Source organism: Arachis ipaensis, chromosome B4, assembly GCF_059453495.1.
Source record: "Arachis ipaensis isolate K30076 ecotype BB chromosome B4, ASM5945349v1, whole genome shotgun sequence".
In the NCBI taxonomy this organism is placed as follows: domain Eukaryota; kingdom Viridiplantae; phylum Streptophyta; class Magnoliopsida; order Fabales; family Fabaceae; genus Arachis; species Arachis ipaensis.
This window is the reverse complement of record NC_142439.1, coordinates 66,749,217-66,757,469: the sequence shown is the minus strand read 5'-3', so window position 1 is coordinate 66,757,469 and position 8,253 is coordinate 66,749,217. Positions and strand designations below refer to the sequence as shown.

Below are 8,253 nucleotides of genomic sequence, written 5' to 3'. Positions count from 1 at the left end.
AAGGTGGTGGAGTTCCCTCATTGTCCCATCTTTTTCATGTTTTTAAATAAGGAAAATCATGTATGAAATAGAACATGCTTCCATGGTAGCTTAGGATTTTCAATTCTGTTTTTAGTATTCTCCTTGCTTAGGTCTATGATTGCTAGTCAAATTACCTGTTTTCAATTCCATCTTGCTTATTGTGTTGCTTGTCTCCTTTTGAATCAAATAAAAAGAGATGTTATGAAAGACCAGAGTGGAGTTCAAGTTGTGGAGTAAGTGCTTAGATTTGTGGTGTAGTAATCACTTAGCTAAGTTGGTTCACCAACAAGGTGGGAAGGCAACTATCTGTCTTGAATCATATGCTTGAAACACACCCCATGAGACTAGCTAAATAATAAGATCCTAATAAGAAAAAGGGAAAAGAACAATAAGAGTTGAAAATGAAAGAAAAGTTAATAAAGGATAAGGCTGGGCACCAAAAGGTTTGAACCTTGAGGGATGTGTCTGTGGTGCTCTTGTACCAAGGATCTGCTTGGATGAATAAGTTCTTAGGAGTGCTTCATCACTTGGTAACTTGGGTTAACTAACCCGGGATTATCATCTGAAAATCAATTATCAAGAGAAACCTGGCTACAGAACATTTAGTAACCCAAAGAGGTGCTGGACACCAAGACCTCAAGGAAAGAAAATAACAAACCATGTGCCTGTGGTGTGCATGTAGGGGGAGAGAGACTTGAGGGAGTAAGTCCTTAGGGGTGCTTCAACACCTAGCACCTTGAACCAACTGGTTCGGGAGTGTTGGCTGAAAGCTTATTTTAAAGAGTCGCCCTCTCACAGAGCACTTAGCCTAAGGATGCAATAAACCCTAAAAATAATAAAAGGATCAATGAATAAAAGTCTCATAGGGTGCAATCAAGTGAGTATTCAAGACATGATAAAGGTCTGAAAGCCAGTGAAGGAATGAACCTAAGTTGCTATACATGAAACCACCATAAAACCAAGGACATGACTTCCACAATAATGACTCATATCTCTTAGCATTTCATTCATCATTCTCTTGTTCCAGTACTTGCTTAGGGACAAGCAAGCTTTAAGTTTGGTGTTGTGATGCCAGGGCACTTTGGCCAGTTTCACTGACCTTTTCTTTATGGTTTTAGAGTAGTTTCATGCACTTTCTTAGGAAATAAGCAAGTTTTGGGTAGAATTTCACTTACATCTTGATTCAAGCAAACATTGTGATTTTTATATGAATTCATGAGAATTATGCATAAATTGAATGATAAATTGGATGATGTATATCTCATAACTTGGACTAGAACTTTGATGCACTTTATTGCTTGATTTCAGGACAAAGGAAGCAAGGAAGAACCACGTTGGCAGCCACGTTAGTCTAACTAACGTGACCTCTAACGTGGAATGGGAGCTAGCTTGCAATGTTAATGAGAAAAGTAATCGCCAATAACGTCCTCGAAGCCATCATAGCCCATGTTAAGAGTCACGTTAACTAAGTTAACGTGAACTCTAACGTGGAAGAAGGAAATGAAGCCAACGTTAGTGACATTCACCTTTGTCACTAACGTTGGACCAAGCTCATATTGGCCACGTTAATAGCCACGTTAACTCAGTTAACGTGGACTCTAACGTGGGGAAGAAAAAGAATGGCCAACGTTAGTGACACTCACCTTTGTCACTAACATTGGACTAAGCCACTTTGAGCCACGTTAGTTGCCACGTTAACTTAGTTAACGTGGAAGCTAACGTGGAGGGAGAAAGAATTGCCAACGTTAGTGACACTCACCTTTGTCACTAACGTTGGAATGAGCCACTATGAGCAACGTTAAATCCCACGTTAACTTAGTTAACATGGAAGCTAACATGGATGAAAGAATGATGAGCCAACGTTAGTGACATTCACCTTTGTCACTAACGTTGGAGATGGCTATCACCACCACGTTAGAAGCCACGTTAACCAAGTTAACGTGAACTCTAACGTGGGAAGTAGGGGCATTTTGAAACGTTAGTGACAAAGGTAAGTGTCACTAACATTTTCGAAGATTTGGCAAGCCTACGTTAAAGGTCACGTTAGCCACACTAACGTGAACTCTAACATAGGGAAGGGAGAATTCTCAACGTTATTTGAAAAGGTAAGTCCCAATAACGTGTGCGAAGGATGAAGAGGCAATGTTAGTGGTCACGTTGGTGCCACTAACGTTGAAGTTAACGTGGGTCACCCTTGGGTTAGGAACGTTAGTGAAAAAGGTGACTGCCACTAACGTCCTAAGCTAAAAGTCCCTGCCTACTTTATACTTTCTCTCTGCAAGTAAAGCTAAGCCCACTGAAGAGGATAACTGCTTCAAACTCTAGATCCAAAGGCCCATATCCAAGATTTGAAGAACCAACTAGAAGATCAGAAGAGTAGTATATATAGGGGTAGTTTTCAATCAAAAAGGGGATTAGGAATTTGAGAACTACTCTCTGTATTTTAATTTCTCTGCAACTTTTAGTTTAATTCTCAGAATGTACTCTCCATCTATGCTTTTCATTCCCAGAGCTATGAACAACTAAACCCCTTTCATTGGGTTAGGGAGCTCTGTTGTAATTTGATGGATGATGAGCGGATAATTTATACGCTTTTTGACATTGTTTTTAGTATGTTTTTAGTAGGATCTAGTTACTTTTAGGGATGTTTTCATTAGTTTTTATGTTAAATTCACATTTCTGGACTTTACTATGAGTTTGTCTGTTTTTCTGTGATTTCAGGTATTTTCTGGCTGAAATTGAGGGACTTGAGCAGAAATCAGATTCAGAGGTTGAAAAAGGACTGCTGATGCTGTTGGATTCTGACCTCCCTGCACTCAAAGTGGATTTTCTGGAGCTACAGAACTCGAAATGGCGCGCTTCCAATTGCGTGGGAAATTAGACATCTAGGGCTTTCCAGCAATATATAATAGTCCATACTTTGACCAAGAATTGACGACGTAAACTGGCGTTCAACGCCAGCCTTCTGCCCAAATCTGGCGTCCAGCGCCAGAAAAGGATCCAAAACCAGAGTTGAACACCCAAACTGGCACAGAAACTGGCGTTCAACTCCACAAATGGCCTCTGCACGTGCAACACTCAGGCTCAGCCCAAACACACACCAAGTGGGCCCCGGAAGTGGATTTATGCATCAATTACTTACTCATGTAAACCCTAGTGACTAGTTTATTATAAATAGGACCTTTTACTATTGTATTAGGCATCTTTGAACGCATTGTTCTTAGACCATAGGGGCTGGCCACACGGCCATGCCTGGACCTTCACTTATGTATTTTCATACGGTAGAGTTTCTACACTCCATAGATTAAGGTGTGGAGCTCTGCTGTTCCTCAAAGATTAATGCAAAGTACTACTGTTTTCTATTCAATTCTTCTTATTTCTCTTCTAAGATATCCATTCGCACCCAAGAACGTGATGAAGGTGATGATTATGTGTGACGCTCATCATCCTTCTCCTTTATGAACGCGTGCCTGACAAACACTTCTGTTCTACATGAAATAAGCTAGAATGAATATCTCTTAGATCTCCTAACCAGAATCTTCGTGGCGTAAGCTAGAATGATGGCGGCATTCAAGAGAATCCGGAAGGTCTAAACCTTGTCTGTGGTATTCCGAGTAGGATTCAATGATTGAATGACTGTGACGAGCTCCGAACTCGCGATTGCAGGGCGTTAGTGACAGACGCAAAAGGATAGTAAATCCTATTCCAGCATGATCGAGAACCGACAGATGAATAGCCGTGCCGTGACAGGGTGCGTGAGCATATTATTCACTGAGAGGATAAGATGAAGCCATTGGCAAGGGTGATGCCTCCAGACGATTAGCCGTGCCGTGACAGGGCATTGGATCATTTTCCTGAGAGATGACCGAAAGTAGCCATTGACAGTGGTGATGTATCACATAAAGCCAGCCATGGAAAGGAGTAAGACTGATTGGATGAAGATAGCAGGAAAGCAGAGGTTCAGAGGAACGAAAAGCATCTCCATTCGCTTATCTGAAATTCCTACCAATGAATTACATAAGTATCTCTATCCCTATTTTATTATATAATATTCGAAAACTCCATGATTATTCTATATCCGCCTGACTGAGATTTACAAGGTGACCATAGCTTGCTTCATACCAACAATCTCCGTGGGATTCGACCCTTACTCACGTAAGGTATTACTTGGACGACCCAGTGCACTTGCTGGTTAGTTGTATCGAAGTTGTGACAATTATGAATTAAGATCAGAGCACCAAGCTTTGGAGCCATTACCAGGGATTGTTCGAGCCTGGAGATCACAATTTCGTGCACCAAGTTTTTGGCGCCGTTGCCGGGGATTGTTTGAGTCTTCGGCAAGCTTTTGGCCCGGTAACATCAGTGCCAGATTCCTTTTTGATCCGGCAACAGCACCAAGTTTTTGGCGCCGTTGCCGGGGATTGTTTGAGTTTGGACAACTGACGGTTCATCTTGTTGCTCAGATTAGGTAATTTTCTTTTTATTTTGTTTTCAAAAATCTTTCAAAAATATTTTCAAAAATCTCTCATATGTTTTCGAAAAAAAATAAAAAATTGTTTTCAAAAATTTTCTTCAAAATTTTTAAGAATGAATTCTAGTGTTTCATGAAGCATGTTGAAGCCTAGCTGGCTGTAAAGCCATGTCTAAATTCTTTTGGACTGAGGCTTCAACTAATAACCTCAATGCATGTAATTCCATATATCACAGCTTGGCTGGCCATTGGCCATGTCTAGTGTTTTGGACTGGAGCTTTCATTGAAAGCTTGGCTAGCTAGTGAGCCATGTCTAATTCCTGGACTGAAGCTTTAGACTAAGAATGCAAGATTCCTGGAATTCATATTAAAAATTTTGGAATCCTTATTTTTTATTTTTCATATTATTTTCGAAAAAAAAAATCCAAAAAAATTAGAAAATCATAAAAATCAAAAATATTTTGTGTTTCTTGTTTGAGTCATGTGTCATGTTATAAGTTTGGTGTCAATTGCATGTGCATCTTGCATTTTTCGAAAATTTTATGCATTCATGGTGTTCTTCATGATCTTCAAGTTGTTCTTGGTAAGTCTTCTTGTATGATCTTGATGATTTTTTTTTTGTGTCTTTTCATGTTTATCATATGCATTCTTGAATTCTTAGTGCCTAAGCATTAAAGAATTCTAAGTTTGGTGTCTTGCATGTTTTCTTTGCATTAAAAATTTTTCAAAAATATGTTCTTGATGTTCATCATGACATTCAAAGTGTTCTTGGTGTTCATCTTGACATTCATAGCATTCTTGCATGCATTCATTGTTTTGATCTAAAAATTTCATGCATTGCATATCTTTCATGTTTTTCAAAAAAATTTCAAAAATCAAAAAAATATCTTTCCCTTTTTCTCTCATCAAATTCGAAAATTTGGATTGACTTTTTCAAATTTTTTTAAAATCAAATTGTTTCTCATGAGTCAAATCAAATTTTCAATTTGAAAATCTTATCTTTTTCAAAATCTTTTTCAAAAATCAAATCTTTTTCAAATATCTTAGTTATTTTCGAAAATTCCAAAAATATTTTTCAAAAATCTTTTTCTTATTTTTAAAATCAATTTTTTGAAAATAACATAATCAATTAATGTTTTGATTCAAAAATTTGAAGTTTGTTACTTGCTTGTTAAGAAAGATTCAAACTTTAAGTTCTAGAATCATATCTTGTGATTTTTTTATGAATCAAGTCATTAATTGAGATTTTAAAAAATCAAATCTTTTTCAAAAACTAATTTCTATCATATCTTTTCAAAAATATCTTCTTATCTTATCTTTTTCAAAAATATCTTTTCAAAATATCTTTTCTAACCTCCTAACTTCTTATCTTTTCAAAATTTGTTTCAACTAACTAACTAACTTTTTGTTTGTTTCTTAACTTTTTCAAAACCACCTACCTAATTCTCTCTTTCTGATTTTCCAAAATATTTCCCCCTTTTTCAAAAATTTCTTCTTAATTAACTAATTATTTTTATTTTTATTTTTATTTCAAAAAATTTTCGAAAAATACTAACTAATTTTCAAAAACCAATTTTCAATAATCACTAACTCTTTTTCAAAATAATTTTTGAAAATTATCCCTCCCCCATCTCATTCTATTTATTCATTCATATCCTAACATCTCATCTCACCTCTCTTCCATTCTCACAGTTGTGTTTCTTCCATTATATTACATTCTTTGTCTCCCCCTCTTCTTCCACTTACAAAAGGGATCCCTATACTGTGGTATAAAGGATCTCTATTGTTATTATTATTATTTTTCTGTGCCTTTTTCTTTGTCATATGAGCAGGAGCAGGGACAAGAACATTCTTGTGGAAGCAGATCCAGAACCTGAAAGGACTCTGAAGAAAAAATTAAGAGAAGCTAAAATACAACAATCCAGAGATAACCTTTCAGAAATTTTCGAACAGGCAGAGGAGATGGCAGCCGAAAATAATAATAATGTAAGGAAGATGCTTGGTGACTTTACTGCACCTAATTCCAATTTACAAGGAAGAAGCATCTCCATTCCTGCCATTGGAGCAAACAACTTTGAGCTGAAACCTCAATTAGTTTCTCTGATGCAGCAGAACTGCAAGTTTCATGGACTTCCATCTGAAGATCCTTTTCAGTTCTTAACTGAATTCTTGCAGATATGTGATACTGTTAAGACTAATGGAGTAGATCCTGAAGTCTATAGGCTCATGCTTTTCCCTTTTGCTGTAAGAGACAGAGCTAGATTATGGTTGGACTCTCAACCAAAAGACAGCCTGAACTCTTGGGATAAGCTGGTCACGGCTTTCTTAGCCAAGTACTTTCCTCTTCAAAAGCTGAGCAAGCTTAGAGCTGACGTTCAAACCTTCAGACAGAAAGAAGGTGAATCCCTCTATGAAGCTTGGGAAAGATACAAACAGTTGACCAAAAAGTGTCCCTCTGACATGCTTTTAGAATGGACCATCCTGGATATATTCTATGATGGTTTATCTGAGTTATCAAAGATGTCATTGGATACCTCTGCAGGTGGATCCATTCACCTAAAGAAAACACCTGCAGAAGCTCAAGAACTCATTGACATGGTTGCTAATAACCAGTTTATGTACACTTCTGAAAGGAATCCTGTGAACAATGGGACGCCTATGAAGAAGGGAGTTCTTGAAGTTGATACTCTGAATGCCATATTGGCTCAGAATAAAATATTGACTCAGCAAGTCAATATGATCTCTCAGAGTCTGCATGGAATGCAAGCTGCATCCAACAGTACTCAAGAGGCTTCTTCTGAAGAGGAAGCTTATGATCCTGAGAACCCTGCAATAGCAGAGGTAAATTACTTAGGTGAACCTTATGGAAACACCTATAACTCAACATGGAGAAATCATCCAAATTTCTCATGGAAGGATCAAAAGCCTCAACAAGGCTTTAATAATGGTGGAAGAAACATGTTTAGCAATAGCAAGCCTTTTCCATCATCAACTCAGCAACAGACAGAGAACGCTGAACAAAATGCTTCTAATTTAGCAAATCTAGTCTCTGATCTATCTAAGGCCACTGTAAGTTTCATGAATGAAACAAGGTCTTCCATTAGAAATCTGGAAGCACAAGTGGGCCAGCTGAGTAAAAGGATCACTGAAATCCCTCCTAGTACTCTCCCAAGCAATACAGAAGAGAACCCAAAAGGAGAGTGCAAGGCCATTGACATAAGCGCCATGGCCGAACCTGTGAGGAGAGGAGAGGACGTGAATCCCAAGGAGGAAGACCTCCTGGGACGTCCAGTGATCAATAAGGAGCTTCCCTCTAAGGAACCAAAGGACTCTGAGGCTCATCTAGAGACTATAGAGATTCCATTGAACCTCCTTATGCCCTTCATGAGCTCTGATGAGTATTCCTCTTCTGAAGAGAATGAGGATGTCACTGAAGAGAAAACTGCCAAGTTTCTTGGTGCAATCATGAAGCTGAATGCCAAATTGTTTGGCATTGATGCTTGGGAAGTTGAACCTCCCTTGTTCATCAATGAACTAAGTGATCTGGATCAACTGACATTGCCTCAGAAGAGACAGGATCCTGGAAAGTTCATAATACCCTGTACCATAGGCACCATGATCTTTAAAGCTCTGTGTGACCTTGGTTCAGGAATAAACCTCATGCCCCTCTCTGTAATAGAGAAACTGGGAATCTATGGGGTGCAAGCTGCTAAAATCTCACTAGAGATGGCAGACAGCTCAAGAAGACAGGCTTATGGACA

The 8,253-nt window shown here is 38.2% G+C and overlaps 1 non-coding gene across 1 annotated transcript; it reads right to left on the bottom strand.

The window, feature by feature from the left end:
• Nucleotides 1-6,850: 6,850 nt before the first annotated feature.
• On the bottom strand, nucleotides 6,851-6,958 carry LOC148567764 (small nucleolar RNA R71). Its single transcript, XR_015882498.1, has one exon. It is a non-coding gene; the product is annotated as a small nucleolar RNA R71 (small nucleolar RNA).
• Between the last annotated feature and the right edge of the window lie 1,295 nt (nucleotides 6,959-8,253).